We start from the raw sequence: 24,822 nt of genomic DNA, 5'->3' as shown, positions 1-24,822 counted from the left end.
CAAACCCAAGAAAGGCTGAAAGTTGGACCTCTTTTGCCAAACAGTAAGCCAAGTTGTGAATGCAAAGGAAAAGCTCTTAAAGGAAATTAAAAGGGCTACTCCAATGAACATACAAATGATAAGAAAGCAAAAGAGACTTATTGCTGATACGGAATAAGTTGAGTGGTCTGGATAGAAGATCAAACAAGCCACAATATTCCTTCAAACCAAAGCATAATCAAGAACAAGGTTCTAATTTTCTTTAATTCCAGTAAGACTAAGAAAGGTGAGGAACCTGCTGAAGAAAATCCTGAAGGTAGCAGAGTTTGGTTCACAAGGTTGAGGGAAGGAAACTCTCTCCATAATGTAAAAGTGTGATGGGAAGCAGTAAGTGCTGATGTAGAAGCTGCAGCAAGTTATCCAGAAGAACTAGTTTAGATTAGAGATGAGGGTGGCTAAACTGAACAACATATTTTCAGTGTAGATGAAACCACATTACCTTGGAAGAAGATATCATTTAGGACTTTCATAGTGTAGCAGTTTGATATGGTTAGGAATTCCAAAAATAGATATTGGATTATGTTGTACTCTGGTCTGTACCTGGGCATGCTTAAGTTATGATTAGGGCTCTGATTGAGACACGTCATTAGGGCATTGAGCCCCCACCCCTTGGTGGGTGGGGACTCACAGATAAAAGGCATGGCAAAGGACAGAGCTGAGGGTTTTTGATGTTGGAGTTTTGCTGTTGGGGTTTGATGCTGAAGCCTTAAGCAGGAGTCCCAGGAAGTAAGCTCACAAAGGAAAGGGAGTCAGGCCCATGAAGAGAGGAACCCTGAGCCCAGGAAGAAGCAAGCCCTGGGAAGAAAGGAACCCTGAACCCAGAGAGAATCCTGAGGAAGGGAGCAACCCAGGAAGTCTGAACCCTCACAGATGTCAACAACCATCTTGCTCCAACACATGAAAATAGACTTTGGTGATAGAAGTAACTTATACTTTATGGCCAGATATCTGTAAGCTCCTACCCTAAGTAAGTACCCTTTTTAAAAACCAACCAATTCCTGGTATTTTGCATCAGTTCCCCTTTGGCTGTTAATACATATAGAGAGAAGTCAATGCCTGGCTTCAAAGTTTCAAAAGACAGGCTGTCTCTCTTGTAAGGGTATAACATAGATGGTGACTTTAAGTTGAAGCCATTGCCATTTACCATTCCAAAAATTCTAGGGCCCTTAAGAATAACGTTAGTTCCATCCTTCCTGTACTTTATAAACAGAAAAACAAAGCCTGAATAATAGTACATCTGCCTATAACATGGTTTGATGAATAATCTAAAACCACTGTTAAGAACTTTTTATTATTTAAAAAATAATTTCTTTTCGAAATATTACTGATCCATGACAATGTTATTCTCACATGACTGGTAAAACATGGCAGCTCACTGTTTCCTGTCTGTCTGTCTGTCTGTCTCTCTGTATCCATTTATATCAGACCAAGCAAGAAAGCAGAGACTCAACCTAAGTCACTTTTCATTGACATAGACCAATCAAAATCTCTAAATCAGGGGGTTTCGATGTTGGAGTTTTGATGTTGGAGTTTGATGCTGAAGTCTTAAGCTGGAGTCCCAGGAATTAAGCACACATTGGAAAGAGAAGCAAGACCCAAGTAAAGAGGAACACTGAGCCCAGGAAGAAGCAAGCCCTGGGAAGAAAGGCACCTTGAACCCAGAATGAAGCAAGGCCTTTGAAAGGAGGAACCCACAAAGCCTGAACCCTCACAACCATCAGCGGCCATCTTGCTCCAACACAAGAAAATAGACATTGGTGAGGAAAATAACTTATGCTTATGGCCTGGTATCTGCAAGTGTCTACCCTAAATAAACACCCTTTATAAAAACCAACCAAAAAAAAAAAAAAAAACCCCAAAAAGCCTCTAAATCATTCTTACAAAGTAATCTAATCAATTGACCCTCAAACAAATTTAATGCGATCAAATGGTATCACACCCATGGGAATAAACTAATTCAAAAACATAACCTTTCTCTTTTTCAGAATAATGGAATTATCTCAAACTGCCACACCTGCTAACATAATATCTATTCTGCAGCCTAAGGAGCAAGGAGTAATTTTGATTTTCAAGACTTATTATTTAAGAAATGCATTTTGTAAGACTATAACATTGCTAATGATTCCTCTAATGGATCTGAGGAAAGTAAAATGAAAATTTTCTGGAAAGGATTCACCATTCTAGATGTCTTTAAGAATATTCATGATCCAGGGGAGGATGTCAAAATATTAATATTAAAATACATTTGGAAGAATTTGATTCCAACCCTCATGATGACTTTGAGGGGTTCAAGATTTCAGTGGAGGAAGTAATTGCAGATGTGGTGGAAATAATAAAAGAACTAGAGTTAGAAATGGATTGAGATATGACTGAATTGATGTAATCTTGCGATAAAATTAGAATGGATGAACAAAATAGTTGTTTCTTTTTTTATTTTTTTATTTTTTATTGACTTTGTAATAATATTACATTAAAAAGTATATATATATATGAGGTCCCATTGAACCCTACCACTCCCACCCCACCTCTCCCCCCCTAGCAACACTCCCTCACATCATCATGACACATCCATTGCATTTGGCAAGTACATCTCTGGGCACCCCCGCACCCCATGGTCAACGGTCCACACCATGGCCCACACTCTCCCCCATCCCATCCAGTGGGCCCTGTGAGGATTTACAATGTCCGGTGATTGCCCCTGAAACACCATCCAGGGCAGCTCCATGTCCCAAAGACACCTCCACCTCTCATCTCTTCCTGCCTTTCCCCATACCCATCAGCCATCATGTCCACTTTTCTCAATCCAATGCCACCTTCTCTATGTGGACATTGGATTGGTTGTGTCCATTGCACCTCTATGTCAAGAGGAGGCTCAGATTCCACATGGATGCTGGATGCAATCCTCCCACTTTCAGTTGTAATCACTCTAGGCTCCATGGTGTGGTGGTTGTCCTTCTTCAACTCCATCTTAGCTGAGTGTGGTGAGCCCAATAAGTCAGATTGTAAGTGCTGGAGTCTGTTGAGGCTCAGGACCTGGCTATCACATTGTCACTGCAGAGATTCAAATCCCCTAAATATATCTTAAACCCTGACACTAACTGCACCTCCAGCACATTAGCATGAAAGTCTTATGAACAGAGATGCCATCTGAGTCCAGATTCGTCACACATAAACACCAGTTCCAAAGAGGGGCCATCTGACCTGGTAGTTAACCCCATCGGCCATGACCATAACTCCCATGGGTCTCTTTAGCCCTCGAAGGAACCGATATCTGGGGGTTGTATCTGCTTTATCTGTCTCTCAGACTCTGCTCAGTTGTGCATAAGGGCAATCCTTCTGAGAGCCTCCAGACTCTTTTTTAGAGACTCGTAGCCATATAAACTCATTTCTCCTTTCCATTTCCCCCTTACATTAGGTCAAACAGCATTTTAAAGTCATGTTATTTTATGTAGACAGGGATATTCCGCTGATCCGCGTTGAAACTTCCGTATGAGGTCATTTTCAAGTTGCATCATCAGTTGGTAGTTGATAGTGGTCCCTCGGTGCCAGGGAGGCTCATCCCCGGGTGTCATGTCCCACGCTGGGGGGAAGGCATTGCATTTACATGCTGAGTTTGGGTTCGAGACTGGCCACATTTGAGTAACATGAAGGCTGACAGGAGGAAATTTCCAGGCACAATGCTGCTCTAGGCCTTGTTCTTATTTTAGGCTTATCAGCTCACAAGTATAGTCATTAGCATCATGGGCTCACTGTTGAACCCTCACTCCCTCCCGGTCCCCACCGCTGCACCTGGGAGACTGTCGCTGCTCCCCTAGGGACCACAACAGAGCACCACTGGCCAGGAACCCAGTACCCCCCCTGCTGTGGTTTTTAATTGTTGCCACTATGAGTATATCCAAACATTGCCATGCACCCTGGACATATGTTCTGTACAGCTCCCTGTCAGCCATATATCCCCTGTCAATGGTATCCCATACCAGTATTCCTCCATTGCCTTTGTTGAACCACTCTGTGATCCAGAACTCTGTGAAATTTGAAGCCCAATATAATGTCAGGGTCCCTTACTAGGAAATGGCATATACCGATGGGTTTAAAAGTTATATAAAGAATATGTGTTGACTTGGAAAAAATTCTACAGCCTATCTTCCCCCCCCCCCCCCCCAATTATTGAGCTTCTCTTCACAGGAGCCCTAGACCACAGCAATGCATATATATAGTATATAGCACTCCCATACATCCACCACAAAACCTTTCCCTTCCACAGCGATACTCTTACAGCCTATTCACATCATATTTACTTAACGTGATGTACAGAGTCTGAGACAATAGCTTTCAAACAAGGTGACATTTGTGCTTACATTGTGGTGCATACTTTAGGATACACAGTTTTTTACATTCTTAGTTATCCTGTGTTTTACATTATGGTTTACATTATCAGTCTGTCATCTCCTATATGTTATGGTGTAATATTACATATTTTATATCCATCCTTGTGTACTCTCATGAAACTCCTTTCTTACCCCCCATTTACCTTGGTTACACACATTTAATGTCCATTTTCCCTTCCACCTTGGTGCCCACAGTGACAGCCAGCCTCCGTTTCCTGAGGAGCCACTTCCAGAGATAGATGGAATAGTGTTCAGGGTCTAACTTGCTCAACTGCCCCAATGCCCTGGGAGCCACCCTTTCTCTCGAGGGATACAGTTCCCTCTATTGGATGGCATTAGTCCTCCCCAGGATGTGGGTCCACCCCCACTCTCACTACTTGGGTTTCTACCCCATGGTGTCACCCACTCTGGCAGAATGAGCATTTAGACATTCCCCAGGAGCCCGTCCTGCATCAGACCCTCCCCTCCGAGCATTCTAAACAGGTAACCCTCTTTATTATATTTTGATATGATTTTCTCAGCATTTTACTCTCCACCAACACCTGACCCTCTCCTGTGTTCGTATGCTACCCCTACCTCCCCCCACTTTTGGGCAATGTTACCCATCCGCCCACCCCCAGCCTCCCTCAAACCCGCAAAGCCCCAACCAAAGGCAACCCCTGCCCCCCTTTTATCTCTTCTTTGTGTTCATACTTACCACCATCTCGTCTTAAATTCCACCCCTGCAGACATCGGCTCACATCCTTCCTCCACCCTCTGATTTCCTGTAAGCCTATCATTCAGTCTCCTGCTATCTAGGGCATCTTGGCTATTTCAAATCATTGAGGTCATGTAGTATTTGTCCTTTAATGTCTGGGTTGCTTCACTCAACATAAGGTTCTCAAGATACATCCATGTCATCACATGTGTTTGTAGTGTGTTTGTTCTTACAGCCGAGTAGTATTCCATTGTGTGTATATACCACATTTTATTGATCCATTCATCTGTTGATGGGCATTTGCGTTGATTCCAACTTTTGGCAATAGTGAACAATGCTGCTATGAACATTGGTGTACATATATCGGTTTGCGTCCTTGTTTTCAGTTCTGCTGGGTATATACCCAGCAGTGGTATTGGTGGGTCATATGGCAAATCTATGGCTAATTTTTTGAGAAACCGCCATACTGTCCTCCAGAATGGTTGGATCCTTCTGCATTCCCACCAGCAGTGGATGAGTGTTCCCCTTTCTTCACATCCTCTCCAGCACTTGTATTCTTCTGTTTTTTTTCATAGCTGCCAATCTTATGGGTGTAAGATGGTATCTCATTGTGGTTTTGATTTGCATTTCCCTGATAGCTAGAGATTTGGAACATTTTTTCATGTGCTTTTTTGCCATTTGTATTTCTTCTTTGGAGAAGTGTCTGTTTAAGTCTTTTTCCCATTTTTTAAATGGGTTGTTTATCTTTTTATTTTCAAGATATAGGAGTTCTTTATATATGCAAGTTATAAGTTTCTTATCAGATATATGGTTGCCAAATATTTTCTCCCACTGTGTGGGCTCCCTTTTTACTTTCTTGACAAACTCCTTTGAGGTGCAAAAGGCTTTAATTTTGAGGAAGTCCCATTTATCTATTAGTTCTTTCACTGCTCATGCTTCTGGTGAGATATTCATAAATCCATTACCTATTACAAGGTCCTGTAGATGTTTCCCTACACTGCTTTCTAAGGTTTTTATGGTCTTGGCTCTTATATTTAGGTCTTTGATACATCTTGAGTTGATATTTGTATAAGGTGTGAGATGGTAATCCTCTTTCATTCTTCTACATATGGCTATCCAGTTCTCCAGACACCATTTGTTGAATAGGTCCCTCTCTCCCAGTTGAGAGGGTTTGGTGGCTTTATCAAATATTATGTGGCTATATATGTGAGGTTCTATATAAGAGCTTTCAATTCGATTCCATTGGTCTATGTGTCTCTCCTTATGCCAATACCATGCTGTTTTCACCACCGTAGCTTTGTAGTATTTTTGAAGTCAGGTAGTGTGATTCCTCCCATTTCATTTTTCTTTTTCAGTATGTCTTTGGCTATTCGGGGTCTCTTTCCTTTCCAAATAAATTTCATAGTTAGTTTTTCTAGTTCCTTAAAGAAGGCTGTGTTGATTTTTACTGGGATTGCATTGAATGTGTATATCAGTTTTGGTAGGATAGACATCTTAATAATGTTCAGTCTTCCTATCCATGAACAAGGACTAGTCTTCCATTTATTTAGGTCTTCTTTGATTTCCTTGAACAATCTTGTATAGTTCTCGTTGTATAAGTTCTTTACCTCTTTAGTTAAATTTATTCCTAAGTATTTGATTTTTTTATTTACTATTGTGAATGGTATTTGTTTCTTGATTTCCTCCTGATCTTGCTCATTATTGGTGTACAGAAATGCTACTGATTTTTGCGCATTGATCTTATACCCTGCAACTTTACTAAACTCATTTATGAGTTCTAGAATCTTCATTGTAGATCGCTCAGGGTTTTCTATGTATAGGATCATGTCATCTGCAAATAATGAAATTTTGACTTCTTCCTTTCCAATTTGAATGCCTTTTATTTCTGGTTCTTGCCTCAGTGCTCGTGCAAGTACTTCTAAGGCAATGTTAAATAGGAGTGGAGACAGTGGGCATCCTTGTATTGTTCCTGAGTTTAGAGGGAAGGAGTCTAGGATTTCTCCATTGTAAACAATATTGGCTTTAGGTTTTTCATATATACTCTTTATCATGTTCAAAAAATGTCCTTGTATTCCAATCGTTTGGAGTGTTTTTATCAAGAAAGGGTGCTGTATTTTGTCAAATGCTTTTTCTGCATCGATAGATATAATCATGTGATTTTTTTCCTTCAATCTGTTTATATGGTGTATTACATTGATTGGTTTTCTTATGTTGAACCATCCTTGCATACCTGGGATGAATCCCACTTGGTCGTGGTGTATAATTCATTTAATGTGTTGTTGAATACGATTAGCAAGTATTTTGTTAAGTATTTTTGCGTCTAGGTTCATTAGAGAAATTGGTCTGTAATTTTCCTTTCTTGTGATGTCTTTGTTTGGCTTTGGTACTAGGGTAATGTTGGCATCATAGAAGGAGTTGGGTAATGTTCTTTCTGTTTCGATTTTTTGGAATAGTTTCAGCAGGATTGGTGTCAGTTCTTTCTGGAATGTTTTGTAGAATTCAACAGTGAAGCCATCTGGCCCTGGGCTCTTCTTAGTTGGGAGATTTTTAATAACTGATTCTATCTCTCTGCTTGTGATTGGTTTGTTAAGATCATCAATTTCTTCTTTTTCAATATGGGCTGCTTATGTGTTTCTAGGAATTTGTCCATTTCCTCTGAATTGTCATTTTTGTTGGAATATAGTTTTTCAAAATATCCTCTTATGACAGTCTTTATTTCTGTGGGGTCAGTGGTGAAATCGCCTTTCTCATTTCTTATTTTGTGTATTTGAATCTTCTCTCTTTTTTTCCTTGTTAGTGTCACTAAAGGTTTGTCAATTTTGTTAATCTTCTCAAAAAACCAGCTCTTGGTCTTGTTTATCTGTTCAAGTGCTTTCTTATTTTCTATTTCATTTAGTTCTGCTCTTATCTTTGTTATTTCCTTCCTTCTTCTTCCCGTTGGGTTACTTTGTTGTTGTTTTTCTAATTCCTTCAAATGTGCAGTTAGTTCTTCAATTTTTGCTCTTTCTTCTTTTTTGGTATATGAATTTATGGCTATAAACTTCCCTCTCAGTACTGCTTTTGCTGCATCCCATAAATTTTGGTATGTTGTGTTATCATTATCATTTGTAGTCATTGATTTCTTTTGAGATTTCCTCTTTGACCCACTGTTTTTCTAAGAGTGTGCTGTTTAATTTCCAAATCGTGGTGTGAAATCTGGGCTTCTGTCCCTTGCAAATCTCCAGCTTGACTCCACTGTGGTCAGATATAATGTTTTGTATGATTTCAATCTTTCTGAATTCGTTCAGCCTTTCTTTGTGGCCTAGCATATGATCTATCTTGGAGAATGATCCATGTGCGCTTGAGAAAAATGTATATCCTGCTGTGTTTGGGTGTAGCGATCTATATATGTCTATTAGATCCAGCTCCTCTAATATACTGTTCAGATGTTTTGTTTCTTTGGTGATTCTCTTTTGAGATGTTCTGTCCAGAGTTGATAGTGGTGTATTAAAATCCCCCACTATAATTGTAGATGTATCTATTGTTTCACTTAGTTTTTCCAGCGTTTGCCTGATGTATTTAGAGGCACCCTTGTTAGGGGCATAAATATTTATGATTGTTCGATCTTCTTGACAGATTTTCCCTTTCACTAAAATGTAGTATCCTTCTTTGTCTCTCACAATTGTTTCACATTTAAAGTCTATTTTGTCTGATATTAATATAGCTACTCCTGCCTTTTTTTGGTTATTGTTAGCTTGTATGATTGTTTTCCAGCCATTCACTTTCAAGCTCCATGCGTCTCTGGGTCTAAGATGTGTCTCTTGTAGACAGCATATGGATGGGTCATATTTCCTTATCCAATGTCCCAGTCTGAATCTTTTGATAGGTGAGTTTAATCCATTGACATTCAGTGTTATTACCATCAAGGAATTATTTGTGTTAGCCATATTTTGATTAGATTTGTGTTTGTCATATTTTGTTTGTATATATATTTTTTGTCTTTTTTGTTATTGTTGTTGGTCTTATACTCTCCTCCAACTCTGCCTTTCCTGTTTTTTCCTTTCTTCCTGCAGAACTCCCTTTAGAATTTCTTGAAGGGGAGGTTTCTTGTTGCTATACTCTTTCAGTTTCTGTTTGTCTGCGAATATTTTGAACTCTCCATCATGTTTGAATGCTAGTTTAGCAGGATAGAGTATTCTTGGTTGGAAATTTTTTTCCTTTAGTACCTTGACTATATCATACCACTGCCTTCTTGCCTCCATGGTTTCAGAAGAGAAATCAGCACTTATTCTAATTGAGCTTCCCTTGTATGTGATGGTTTTCTTTTCTCTTGCTGCTTTTAGGATTTTCTCTTTGTCTTGAGCATTGGATAATTTGACAAGTATATGTCTTGGGGTGGGCCTGTTGGGGTTTATGACTAGTGGAGTGCGCTGTGCTTCTTGGATATGTATATCTGTCTCTTTCAGTAGATTTGGGAAGTTTTCAGCCATTATTTCCTGCAACACTCCTTCTGACCCCTTTCCCTTCTCTTCACCTTCTGGAATGCCTATAATACGTATCTTTGAGCGTTTTGCATAGTCATTCAAGTCCCTGAGTCCTAGTTGGATTTTTTCTATCTTCTTATTGACCCCTTCTACTGTCTGTTTGATTTCTGATGTACTGTCTTCCACATCACTAATTCTCTGCTCTGTCTCTTCTAGTCTGCTGATATTTGCTGCAAGTGTATTTTTGATTTCTTGAACTGTGGTGTTCATTCCCATCATATCTGTTATGTTTTTGCATATGTCTGCAATTTCCCCTCCAAGTGATGTCTTCATGTTGTTAACCTCTTTCATTACTTCTTCAAATTTGTCGGTGATAAATGTTCTGAGATCTTTCATTGCTTGTGCCAAGTTTTGCTCCCCTTCGTGATTATTGGTTTCTTGATTGGATTCAGCCATGTTTTCCTGATTACTGGTTTGGTTTGTAGATTTTTGTTGCTTTCTGGTCATCTCTTTATCTTGATGGATTTAATCAGTTCCTTAGTTTCTTTGTCTGCTCTTGGAGGTTAATTAGCTGTTATTTTTGCATAGGTGTTATATCTTATCTTTGTCACTTTTTTCTTCTTATTCTAGTTTCTTGTTGTTGGTTAAGTTCACTTTAAAGGAAAGTATTAGTGTTGGGGAAAGGCAATTGTGTAAGCAAGGGAAAAGTGTAAAGTAGTATTGGTGATATATGTTAACAAAGCAAGAATATGAGATCTGGGAGGATGGAGGTTAGATTCATGTAAATTGTGTAGAGTTATAGCATTAGGTAGAGTACCTATTATGAGGTAGATGATTGAATATGGGAGGAATATGGTATGAGCTAAAAAGCTATTGATTTCGTGAGAGAGGGAAAGAGAAAAAAAGGTAATAGTTTCAAGAGTGGATAACAGACAGAAAACAAAACATAGGTATTAGAAATTAAGACTTAGACCCTTTCTGGATCGAAGAAAGGGAGGTGGGAGGTGGAATATAGGAGAGCCAGTAGATGGTGGCAGATATCAAGATGTAGGGGAAAGAGGATAGTGTAGGTAGCCTAAATCAGTTCACACAGAAATGAGGCAGTGGAGGATGAGAAAACCCCAGCGAATGTGAGGTGCTTCCTGCCGCACCTATTTTATAATTGAGTTAAAATAAACTAAGTAGAATATGAGGGACAAGAGGGAGAGAGACAACAGAAAAAAAGAAAGAAAAAAAAGAAAGTGGGGGGAAGGGACGAGAGGAAGAAAGTAGAAGGGGATGGGCAAGGGGTGGGGAACAGGTAGGGGAAAGAAAAAAAACCAAACAAACAGATATGCATGACCCAGAATTAAAACACCCACTACACAGCACCTACCATGAAAAAAAGCCTTAAATAACTGAGTAAAAGAAAGACTTTGGGGGATACGCTGTGAGAGAAGACTAGGGGATAATGCGGTGTTAGCAATCAAGAAATTGAAAAAAGTAAAGAATAAGTCAAAATGAAAATAAAAACAAAACAAAATGAAACGATAAGGAAAGAACGCCAACGTTGAAGGCTAGGGCATTTAAGGACCTCAGATGGACCTCAGTGCGTGATGGATTCAGGGATGGAAATTCTGAGATATTGAGGTCTCAAGAGATGTGAGTCTCTGTGGTGTGGGCCACCAGATTTTAGAGAATTCAGACCTGGCAACCTCCAATCTGGTCTACAGGAAGCCTTGGAGCCCCGCAGTGTAACACAGCCCTCAGGGATCCCCACAGCTGGGTGCCAGCCTTAAGGGGGAAGTCAGATCCACAAACTCTATATTATGACTGAACCCTGCAATTCATTTACTTAGCTGGGCTCATTAGTATATCTCACTTCAGCTTTTGGACAGCTCCCGTCCTGTGATTCCAAACCTCTGCCACTAGAGGGCGCCTCTACACCGCAGCCACTTTGCTAGTACAGATCTGAAGCTCCGCCTGTGACGCCGAAAACAGATTCAAAAATCGGAATTCCCAGGCTTTGCAAAATATTCCCTAATCGGCTTCCAGACGTGTCCCCCTCCCTTGCCGCAGCCTAAAACACCTTTCCGATTACGTCTCTTTATTGCCTACAGCCTATTTGGGTCAGAGACCGGCTGCCGGGCTTTTGGGGGCGGGTTTCAGGCGGAAGCGCTATTGTTTATGTTTGCAATCACAAGTTTCTCCCGCTTCACAACAAAACACCGTCTATCTTCCCAAATCGCTCTGCAAAGGCGACCCGTCGCATCAACCCGCCCACAGCTCGCTCAGAACTCGCGAACTCCTTAATAGCTCAGAGTCTTCTAAAAGCGGTGCCGCCGGGCTGGACCGCGGTTCCCCCCACCCCCAATAGGGAGGAGCCCGCGCGGGTCTCACCCACAGGCAATAGAACCCAAATTATATCTACTAGACCAATCCTCTCTGTTACCTTTCCACCCAATCGATGTCCAGGCACTTCTCAAAATAGTTGTTTCTTGAGATGCAGTCTATTCCTGGTGAAGATACTGAGAACACTGGTGAAAGGAAACGTAAAGTTTAGAATATTCCATAAACATAGTTGAGAGGGTTTGAGAGGATTGACTACAATTTTGAAAGAATGTCTACTGTGGGTAAAATGATAATAAACAGCATCATGTGGTACAGAGAAATCTTTCCTGAAAAGAATAGATTAATGTGGAAAACTTCATTATTTTCCTATTTTAAGAAATTGCCACAGAGACCCAAACCTTCCTCAACTACCATCTTAATTAGTCAGTCAGCAGCCATCAACATTGAGGCAATATCATCAACCAGGAAAAAAACTCACCCACTGAAAGCTTAGTTAGCATTTTTTAGCAATAAAGTATTTTTAATGAATGTTTGTGCATTGTTTATTTTTGTTCAACAAGGCGATATTGCACACTTAGTAGACTAGTATAAACATTACTTTTATATACATTGGGAAACTAGAAAATTTGGATGACTTGCTTTATTGTGATATTTGCTTTATCTTGGTGGCTGGAACAAAACCTGAAATATCTCTAAAGTATGCCTATATTTCTTCTAACACACACATACACTTGTTTCAGATCATTCAGCAAATATGGAGTAAAATTTGACCTTGACTTTAAGTCTCTTTTGATTTAAAAGTCTTTCTTCATAAGCAGCTAAATTGATTCATCCCTTTTTGTCTTTCTACAAGACCATGAACTATATATAAGTGCAAGATCCATGTCATATTACCATTTGGATCCCCAAGATTAACCTAGAGCCTGGATTATAGATGTAACTCAATAAATATTTAATAAATGTATCAATTTAGATAGGAGAACCATGTATATTTTTTTCTGACAGATTGTGCCTAAAAAAATATTTTATAACCTATCCTGAGTATATTATATAAATATATCTAGTAAGTGTATTACCAGTTCATTTGGTATTCACAGGGAAGAGTAATGAACAGAAATACATGTAGAATATTTGAGCAAGTGTAGGAAATAGTGTGAATGGTTAGAACTGCCCATGATAGCAATGAATTCTTCATCACTGGAATTATTCAGCAAAATATAGAATAATCACTGGACCTAGATGCTAGAGAACAAGGTTATAAATAGGAATGATCATTATACTATATATACCTGATGCCATTTCATAGCCAAGTATATTTTAAGTTTATTTTATAACTGAATCCATAAAAGTACTAATTTTTGCAAAACACCACACAAAAAAAGGCGCACTCTTTAGAGTGCACAAAATTGATTTTTCCTCTTTCAAGTATTAATTTTACATTATTTTAAAACTGATTTTATCTGAGTAAAAATATTTAAACTATTTAAGGTGCAGATTATAAAATAACAAATCTGTGGGGATGACTATTTTTGTCATCTCTGCCAATGTTAAAAAATCTTGCAACTTGGTCCAATAACATAACAAAAGTGACACAGTTAATTCATGGAAAAGGGCCAACATACACTACGTAATCCCTTTTTTTTGCTGACTTGTGCAGGAGCTGACATCAGTATGTAATAATCCATTATGACACAAAATAGCAGGAGTAAGGGGCAAACACAGACTGAAATATTTTCTGCAGAATTTACATAAGATTCAGTGCCACTTACTGTCCTTTTCTGCTGATCTAAGCATGAATCAGTTTAACAGCTCCATTTACAATGTTATTGCTCATGGAAAGAAAAAAATAATTAGATGTTCTAAGAAATCTGTGTAAGTGAGCAATTAGCAATTTTCAATTTCGCACAGTGAGTGTATTTGTTTTCTCAAATGCAATTTAGTATCCAGAGAGAAAAGAAATTAAAAATTATTCTCCACTAAAATGACAGAAGTACTGGTAACTAAATGTTTTTGGACATAGAAATGAAATAATTTCTTATCGACCTGAAGTGGTTTCTGCAGAGGTAGTGTTTTAGGTCTATTTTCCTTTTTGTAACAGAAAACCCGACCTTTTTATTCTACTAGTTCAATGCTTTTTAGTTATATTGGGGAATTTTATGACAATGAAATTGATAAGTAAAGTGGTAATAATTAAATATTAATTGGCTAAAGATAACAGTACTTACATGGATAACATTCAAATCAGCTAAGGTCAAATTTTCAGCCTGGTAAGATTTCTATAACAATCAGGCTACTTTAATTGAGAAGCACGTAAGAACCCAGAACCAGATTCAGCATTCCCGTTTAAACTCCCTAGTAGAAAGTTATATTTGTTTCATTACCATAAGAAGAGTTATAGTTTAATTAAAAGGAGCAGCTATCTTCAAACTTATTCTGGAATATAAAAAGAAGGCTAAAATAACTTTTCAGTTGAAAGAATATAGTGCAGTAAAAAAAAAAAAGCACACTAAGTGCAAAGAAACCTGGGTTTTAATTCTGGTTCATGTACTAATTAGTTCTGCTACCAGATTGAAACCTCCTTGTGAGCAAATTATTTCCCACAGTGAGGCTTGGCTTCTACTTTTCTCACATTTAGCGTTTCCTCACAATTCCTCACAATTTAGAATTTCAGATCAAGTGATCTCCAAGGTCTCTTTCAAATCTAACATTTACAATTTTGTGACACTACTTTTGGATGCAGTATTATTCCAAAGTTAACAAAGAACGTTCATTTTAGTCATCATTTCAAAATTTAGTGATAGAGGAGACCAGGAGAGAAGCTTTAAACTCTGAGTTTGCAAACTTATTAAGATTTAACACCTTAATCAGAGAGAGGCAAAAACTATAATATTTCTTGGGTAAATTTTTAAAAATTCAAGGCAGTGACAAGAAATTCTGGGGGAGCAAAGGGATAGAGCTGGAGATCACTTACTGCTACCCATTGTTAAAAGTGGTACCAGCAAGTTGCTGGGACTTGGGTTCTGACGTGGGCATGCACTAACTGGGTGACCTTAGGGAAGCTACTTATATTTAGGGTGATTTATTTTCCATATTTTAAAAATGGGCATAATTATACTAAACTTATATAGTCACTTTCGCACTTACATTAACTGTAAAGTAACTAGCACTAAAAGTTTTTTTGTCAAATTTAATTCACTTTCTCTTGTGAATTACCTAGGTAATTGCAATAATTTTTGACCTATGTATTTAGCAGCTGTTTGATGGGAACCCTTTTTTATATATTTAAGGAAGTACCAATGTTCATATCTTGATGCATTGATAAATGCCTTTACCAAGATTTTCAAGTTCCTTTACCCCATCCTCCATTTCTATATTGCATTGGTAATGCTCATTTCATAAAAGAAATTTAAATATCCATCAAAGGTATGTTAGAGAATCAAATATTTAATAGCTCTATAAGTACATTTTATAGTATTTATTACCATGTGTTAAGTAATAACAAAATTGTATTTTTCTTTACTTTTCATCTAGCTTTCATCTGGCAAAATGATGGGTCAGTCTTGTTTATAGGTAAGTACTGAATAAAAGTAAAGATCTGTTAAAATAAAAACTAACTTTTTTTTTTAAAGATTTACTTATTTATTTAATTCCCCCCCACCCTCCCCTGGTTGTCTGTGCTCTCTGTCTTTTTGCTGCGTCTTGTTCCTTTGTCTGCTTCTGTTGTCGTCAGCGGCACGGGAAGTGTGGGCGGCACCATTCCTGGGCAGACTGCGCTTTCTTTTGCACTGGGTGGCTTTCCTTTCAGGGTGCACTCCTTGCGCGTAGGGCTCCCCTATGCGGGGGACACCCCTGCGTGGCAGGGCACTCCTTGCGCACATCTTGCAGCACTGTGCATGGGCCAGCTCCACACGGGTCAAGGAGGCCCGGGATTTGAACCGCAGACCTCCCGTGTGGTAGACAGACGCCCTAACCACTGGGCCAAGTCCGCTTCCCAAAAACTATCTCTTGACAACAAAAAATAAAGTATGCAAAGGATATCCATGTTCTCTAAAATAGTGGATCTGTTGTGACAGACTCTAGCAGACCAAGAGAAAATACAAAATACCATCTCTGCCCTCAAGAAAGTTACCATTTAGATGTACATATCTTAATAAAAGAACATATGAGGAAGCACAAAAGAAATAGAAATGTAAATTATATTCAAGTGTTGAGGGGATGATATATCATAATATGTAACAACTTGTAATGAGAAATCTACAAACTCAACTATAACCTCTTAATAGTGAATCAGTACAGGAACCAAAGTCAGGCAGGAAAATGCAGCCTGATACAATACACATTTTACTCAGACTTACAAGTCCAAACTTATATATCATCTAAGTACTCAAGAATGGTGGAGAAAGGAGGGTATATTTGGGCAATTACATTGTATGATATTTTGTGTAGAAACATATCGAGAATGCAATGATATTTATTAAAATTTTTACTTTGAAATTATCTTCATTGCACATTTGTGTTTTAAAAGAACAGCATTATATCAATATCACTATAGTCAGCATTTGTAAATTCCAACTATACTTGCATTGAAATTGCTCTCCTACCTTCAAATATGTTTTTCATTTATATTTGTTCTGTTTTTCTTTGTTTTTATACTGATGGTTATGAATTAAACTCACTCATGAGGGATACTGGAGAGGGTAGAAAAGGAATCTGTTTTCAAGAAAATTTGCATGAGAAAGAACAGTAAGATTGGGTTTGAGAAAGAGGTACAAACAAATTTCTGGAGCACCTACAGCCAGAAAGCCAAGAAACTATAGAAATTCTGGATCCAGTTGAAGGAAAAACTTTACATGTTAAAATAACTGGATAGGAGCTGGAGAAAATAAATTTTCCTATGATCTGTTACATGGAAGGAGTTTTGCTATAACGGGAAGATTGTAGTAAGTGATTATCCTAGTAGCTAACTTATATTTAACTCTTACTATATGCCTGAGTATATGCCAAGTGCTTAGAGATATGATCTCATTTCACCCTTTAACAGTATCTCCAGAATTTAGGCACTATTATTACCACTCCTTTTGTCAGAAATGAGGAAACTGAGATATTGATGATGATGATATAGTTAATTGTTCTGTCTTGATATCTGACAGATAAAATAGCTGGAGATATTTTGCAAGTACCACCAAAGGTTGGAGTTTATTAACTCTAAAGGATAGGGTCCAGCATTGATATTTTTTAACACCCTCAAGATAGTTCTAACATGAAACTAAAGTTGAGAAGCACTGAATTAAGTGATTTCTGCATGGAAACAAAAAATAATAGGATAGTTGGAGTGAGGATGTGAACCCAGACAGGTGAACTCTTCATGACACATTAACTGTCCTTAAGCATCCTTAAGTAACGCACATTTCTGGAAGCAAAAGTAGGCCAGAAGCAAAGGCTGCATTTCATACCTGCTCCAAAATGATGAAAGCATGCTACAAGTGGTTCTCAGTACCCTGCTCTGGGAACATGCCCAGTCCTTCCTTAAACTCCCTCTTGTAGCTTCTCACTGCTTACTGTGAAGATAAAAACTCTTTCACAGCATCTGCAAAGGCCTTTAGAACTTGACCTCTCCCTGTGTCTCCAGTGGCATTTCCTTTGGAGATGCTCCTCAGGCAACAACATTTCAAAGCTCTTCTGCCTCCAGTCTGTCCCACAGGCTCTTGACGCCTGGATTATTCGTTCTTTCTATTATTATTTTTTTAATTCACCCCCATTCTAATTTCTAATTTTTTGTCCATGGTCAATTCTCAGGAAGACAAAACTTTCATGATTAGATCTCACTCACCTCCCCTCCCACTTTATGGTTTTGCACTTCTTACATCTGCTTACACAGTTTCATCTCTTAACTCTATACAGATGACCGCTGACTCTGTCTCTTACTCTCAACATTTTTCTCTTGTCACCTTAAACAATAGCTCTCTTGTAGCAAAGCTTATCTTTCTTTTCTCCATTTATGCATTTAGGTAATGAACAGCGTTGACATCAACAGTCTCTTCATTGCTAGGGTTTGAATTGCTAGAATCACAGGAGTCTCTTTCATCCACTGTATTCACTTAGTTGTTCAACCCAGATATCTGAATACCCAAAATGTGTCCTCAGTTTGTTGTCTTCTTTAAATTTCTACTGCAATGCCAATTTCAAGTCCTCATCAGTTCTAATGTAGACTACTGCAGCATTGCTCAGTGTGGTGGACAACAGGGAAACAGGCAAAATCCCAGGGATATCATGCCCAGAGCTAATTATTACAATGTTGATGTCTATGCCTTATTGCAGATCAGATAAGTCCAAATGCCTGGAGCTGAGGGCTTGGGGACTGCATTTTATCAGGTTCCCATATCATCACTCTGCACACTAAAGTTTGAGGATCACACAACTGAAAAAACGTCTTAGCATTTTTTCAATTTCAGTAGTTTGATTTAATCAAAATAGACGTTTCTCCTGCACTAAATTTTTCAGAATAATAAACTATAATCCTTGCTGTGTGGCAATGCTCCAAAATATACTCATCAAATGCAATGAATGTATCATCCTTATGAAAGATGTCTATGTGGGAGAAATGGGGGGGTGTAGGGAATAGGGATATAGGAACCTCATATTTTTTAATTAACAGTCTGTGTGATTTATAAATCTTTTTTAAAAAATATAATTAATTTAAAAAAAAGTAACCTAAGGAAAAAAATATTAATGGTAAAATACCTGAATAAAAATAAATAAATTTGTAAATTCTATTTCAGGGTTTCAAAGTTAGGAATGTATCTAATGTTTTAGTAAAGATGTGTTAATTCCTCTGTGTAGTTTCAACTTATTTTCATACTGCTATTAGCTGAATGATGTCCCCCAAAAGATAAGTTCAATCTCCACCCCAGTTCTATGGAAGTTATTCTAGTTGGGAATAGGATCTTCAAAAATGGCATTAGTTAAGATAGGGCCAAACTGGGTTAGAGTGAGTCATAATCCAATTAGACTGTTGTCTTTATAAGAAGAGAACATTTAGACATAGTCTGTAGGAGAGAGAAAGAAGATGGTCTTATGATGAAGACAGAGAGTGAATTTTGACATAAGCCAAAAGTGCCATGGATTGCTAACAAGTCTCCACCAGAATCCTACAGATTTCAGAGGAAGTGTGGCTCTGCAAACATTCCAATTTAAGGTTTACAGCATCCAAAACTATAAGATAATAAATTTTGATTGTTTGAAATCAGCATTGATTTAATATATTTCCTACCAAAATTTCAGCAGCATTTTATGCAGAAATGGGAGAGGTGAGGCTCAAATTCACACAAAGTAAGAGGGCCCCCAAAATGAAAATACTTTGTAAAAGAAAAACAGAGTTGGAGGACTGATTTCAAATTATACTACAGACTACAATATTCAAATCAGTGTGGTATTGGCATAAAGGTAGACATATAGGAAAATTGAAAGTCCAGCAATAGATTAAAAAATCCATGGTCAATTCATTTTGACAAGGGTGTTAAGTATATACAATGGAGAATGTACAGTCCCTTCAACAAATGATGTTAAGGAAACTGGATCTCCACATGCAAAAGAGTGAAATTAGATTCCTACCTCATACCATATACAAAAAATTAACACAAAATTGATTAAGGACTTAGATATAATAGCTAAAACAGTAGAACTCTTAGTAAATAACAGGGGCAAATCTTCTTGAAGGAATCCTTTCATCAATAGATTCATGGAAAAGACACCAAAAATCTGTGCAACAAAAGAAGCAATAGATTGAACTTCTTCAAAATCAAAAATATTTGCATGTTGAAGGACATTATTTAAAAGTGAAAAGTGGGAGAAAATATTTGATAACCATACACCTGATAAGGGTTTACTATCCATAACATGTAAGAAACTGCTATAACTTAAAATGACAAAAAGCCTAATTAAAAATACGTAAAGGACTTGAACAGGGTGTTTTTCCAAAAAGATATGCCAATGGCCAATAAGCATATGAGAAGAAGGTCAACATTATTAACATTAGAGAAATGCAAAGCAAAACCAGAATGAGATACTACTTCACTCCCACAAGAATTGCTATTGGTCAGAAAGAAGGACACCTAAAGACATGTCACCCCACTCCAATACAGGTGTCAGGGTTGTCAACAGAAGCACCACTCAAACAGCACTGCATGCTACAATATTTTACTTGTATAGAGAAGAGACAGTAAAGTCAACTTCCCTAGAGGTTGTATGAGGTATGAGCCTGAGGTATGAGCCTGATGATATAAAACATGCTCATCTTAATCAGACAGATTCAAGTGAATATTTACTTATCCTTAGAACAAAAGAGGAAGGAATGTATCTCTAGTTCCCTTTCCTTTTAGGGAATTGTGTTTCTCCTGCCAGGCTGACAAATATGGTTCTGAGCACAGGATGAATTTGTGAGTCCAAGGGAAAAATTGTAGGCCATTCTAGGACTGTCTCCTACCACAACTATTATTTTAAAACCAGGAAGATAAAAAGTGTTGGCAAGTATGTAGAGAAAGTTGTAGAACTCTCGTAATTGTTGGCAGGAATATAAAATGGTGAAGCTACTATGGAAAGCAATACGGTGGCTCCTCATAAAGTTTAAATATAGAATTACCCAAAGAACTGGCAATTCTTCTTCTAAATATATACCTAAAGAAAGTGAAAAATAAAAAAAGATAACAGGCACTTGCACACAAATGTTTATAACGCCTTTATTCACATTAGCCAAAATATGGAAACAGCCCAAATGTCTATTGACAAATGAATGACTGAACAAAATACAGTACATAAACACAATGGAAATTTACTTAGCTGTAAGAAAGAATGAAGTCCTGAGACATGCTGCAATACCAAAGAACCTTGAAAACATTATGCTCAGTGAAATAAGAAAGGCATATAAGGACAAATATTATGTGATGTCACTTATAAGATATGTCTTGAAATATAAATCTGCAGAGACAGATTTGGAAGGCAACAGGTATTGGAGCAGGCAGGGGGGAAAGAAAAGTTTATGTTTGATGTATATGGATTGTGCATAAATAAACTTATTTAAAAATAATAATAAACATATACACTTATCTAAAATGCCATATTTTTTATTGTTCTTTATCATATTTTGTGTGGTCACAGCATGAATTTTATTAAATATGCAAAATAGTAAAAACAATTAATTCATGGCTTGGGCCAACACAGTTCTATCATACTTTTCAGAAACTGTAGGGAGCCCTGAAGTGATTCACATCTCACCTTTTCCTCACATACCTATAATTACGAGTTCTTAATAGGATGCTATATTTTATACTGGTACTTAATGCAACTGCTGTGAGTTAATCCATATGCTATCTCTTTTATTGGGAAAATGTAGATACTTGGGTTTAAGAACACAGTTCAAATCTGTGCCCTCAAAACCCAGATACTTTTGATCCATAAGTTGGCAATAATGTCCTTGTCTGGAGACTTTACTAATTGAGGAAAAGTGCCTCTTTCTGTTCTTTTCTGCATGACATCCTCTGGCTCCCCATTACACTCTATATCATTCATATTTTTATTCTATCCAGGTTTAAATGGTTAATGGATAATACTCTGTGGTGGTTTGAAATTGTATATAGCCCAGAAAAACAGGTTCTTAAAGTTAATCCACACCTGTGGGTATAACCCATTTTAAGTAGAAACTTTTAATCAGGTTACTTCAGGATGGAGTGGCCCACCTCAATCAAGATGATACTTAATCCTATTTCTGGAAACTCTTAGAAAGAAATTCAGGCAGAAGAGGAAAAAAGCCACAGACAATACGCTTAAAGCTGAACACCAACAGAACTTAAAAGAGAAGGGAGAGATCAAGAGATGACATCATATGTCTTGCATGTGACAAACTTGGGACCAAGTATCACCTGCAGTTAGCCACAGAAGTCCACCGTCTTCAGGGAAAAAGCATCACCTTGACGATGACTTAAGTTAGACTTTCTTTTAGCCTCAAAATCATAAGCTAACAAATTCCCATTGTTTAAGTTTACCCATTATAATATTTGCTTGAGCAACCCAGGAAGCAAAACAGATTTTGTTACAAGGAGAGTGGGGTGCTGCAAATAGCAAAATTGTGAAAACTGCTTTGGAAATGGGTAATGGGTAGAGCCTGGATGAACTGTGAGGTGTTTGATAGAAAAGGCCTAGATTTCCTGAAGGAGACTGTTCATAGAAATACGGGTCCTAAAGTATTTCTGATGAGACTTTAGATGGAAATGATAAACGTGTTATTGGAAACTGGATGAAAGGTGATAGTTGTTTTAAAGTGGTAGAAAACTTCGTAAAATTGAATTCTGACATTGGATGGAAGGCAGAATTTGACAGTGATGATCTTGAATAATTATCTGAAGAAATTTCTAAGCTAAATGTGGAAAGTACACCTGGTTCTCATTGTAGTTTAGTAAATGTGAGAGGAAAGGAATAAGTTAAGAACTGAACGGGGCACAACGAAGTCAGAAACTGATGATTTAGAAAATTCTGAGTTTCCAGAAAGTGAGTCTCCAAGGAATATGCTCCATATGAGGGTTTAACCAAGTATGCAATCACTTAGCAATTTCTGTGCAAGTCAGGATTGAAGATGCAATTTTCCAGGAAGGATCTGTGGAAAGTCCTATTGTCTGATGGTTTGGACCACTGTGTACTAGAAGCAAAACCAACAAGTTTTGTGCATAATTTGTATGAACAGAACCAACACCAGCCTGTACTAGAAAGGTCAGAGGATCGAGAATTTGAAGAAAAAAATTACTTCAACAGCAAGAATATGGTAACTGAGTTTTGGACCAAAGACATCTTCTTGAGCCAAGGGAGCAGTCCATCCATGTGTATAAAAAGTGTCAGTTGGCCCCAGTGCTTTGAGAGGGCAGGCCTTCCACCCTGTTGTTCGGAAAGTACTGTCACACCTGTTTTGGAGAGGATGGAGCCTGTGGCCAAGGGATTGCAAGAGTCCAGTTGCTAACTCAATGCTCTGGGAGAGTGGAGCTTATGTCTCTGGATGTTTGGAGAGCTTTGTGCCCATCCTGATGCTTGGAGAGGGTGGAGACTTTACCCCAGTATTCAAGAAGAGCACGTCCACTCCTCAAGTACTTGGAAAGGGGAGTGCTGCAGTTCTAGTAGGCCTAGAAGGCAAGCTATTTTCCCATAGATAACATCTATGGACCTTGACATCTAATGGAATATGTCCTTCTGGGTTTTGGAAAACTAAAAGTCATAGAAACCTGTGACTCCTGTTGTCCTTCTCTTTCAATTTATCCCTATAAGAATGGAAATGTTTATTCCTCCATTGTATATTAGAAACAGATCGTGTGTTCTCTAGGTTTCATGGGTCCACAGACAGAGGGAGATTGTGACCCAGGACAGACAATACACATAAAAGATTTTCATGAGTCTTTGTATAAGCATTGTTTCTGAAATGACTTAAGACTTTTGGGATGGAATAAATGCATTTTACTTGTAGAAAGCACATGTCTTTCTGGGTTCCAAAGGTTGAGTGTGGTGGTTTGAAGCACCTGTATATACCCCAGAAAAGCATGTTTTTAAATTTATTATATTCCTATGGGTGTAAACTCATTGTAATTAGAATCTTTTGGTAAGGTTACTAGATCTAAGTTGTGTCCCACCTCAATCAGGATAGAAGCTTAGTCCTATTACTGGAGTCATTTTTAAGAGGATGAAATTTAGATGAAAGAGAAGAAAACTGCATACACAACAGTCAGAAAATGAACAGCAACAGAATCTGCAAGAGGAGTGAAAGAACAGGAGATATTATCATGTGCCTTGCAATGTCAAAAAGTAAGGAGCAAGTTTTGCCAGCAGTCATTCCCAAAAAATCCAGTCAGTAAGAAAACACCACCTTTATAACATGTTTACCCTCAAAAGTCCACCCATTTCACGGTATTTGTTTGCACAACCTAGGAAATGAAAAACATGCCCCTCTCCTAATTTACAAGCTTCTGAAGGATGAAAGTCAGAGTGCTGTAGATCAAGCTACTACAATTAATTAAACACAGGATTGGAAAATGGGACTTCAACACATCACCAGATGGCCTTCTAGTGTTCATCTGAATTAGAATAACTAACTCACCCCATTGCCAGGATAACTGCAGTACTTCCCTACATGGGAAGTTTCTTTAATTCATGACAGAGTATCAGACAGACCTGGACTTGTGGGAGAAAAGCATTTCTTCCTCATTTGGGATAATCCATTCCACAAGGCAGGAATTCCCCACAAAATCCTCTTGTTTTGTACCCTTCATCCACTTTCTTACCCCAAGAAGAAAAGCAGACCTTAATCTGATTAGAGAGTTTGGAAAGAAAACTAAAAATGCATCATCATCCCAACACTCTCCCATTTGCTTCTATTTATTTATTTTTAATCTGGTAATATAAAAGCCCAGTATTTTTTCCCCCAGAGAGCTGGATTCTATATGCTTTACAGGGACATAGGTTTAAAAGGTAATGTCCCCTTTAGCAATCCAGTTTTTCCAGTGACATGCTAGGTAAGTCTTTAGATAAAAGTCATATTATCCAATTATCAATTTTATCAATAATTACAGTGATATCACTAATTAAATTTACATCCATAAAAATGTCAGTTAGTGTCACATGTCTACTTAAAAACCTCCAATACCCACCCTACCCTAATTTCACTAGAAATTAAGGAAAATATCCCTGCTATAGCCTCTCGTTTAAAAACATAAAAAGATGCTGACACTGCATTATCTTTTTCAACTTGTTCCTCTAATTGGAATTCTCTTTCTCAAGAATTCCTTCAAATCTTTATTTCAGCCTCACCTACCCAATGAAGCCTACTCTGAAATCTAATTGCTTTATTTGATACTACAACTTCCTCTTTCTTAAC

This window comes from Dasypus novemcinctus, assembly GCF_030445035.2.
Source record: "Dasypus novemcinctus isolate mDasNov1 chromosome Y unlocalized genomic scaffold, mDasNov1.1.hap2 SUPER_Y_unloc_3, whole genome shotgun sequence".
Lineage (NCBI taxonomy): Eukaryota > Metazoa > Chordata > Mammalia > Cingulata > Dasypodidae > Dasypus > Dasypus novemcinctus.
The sequence above is the reverse complement of the archived record's forward strand: the minus strand, read 5'-3'. Positions refer to the sequence as shown.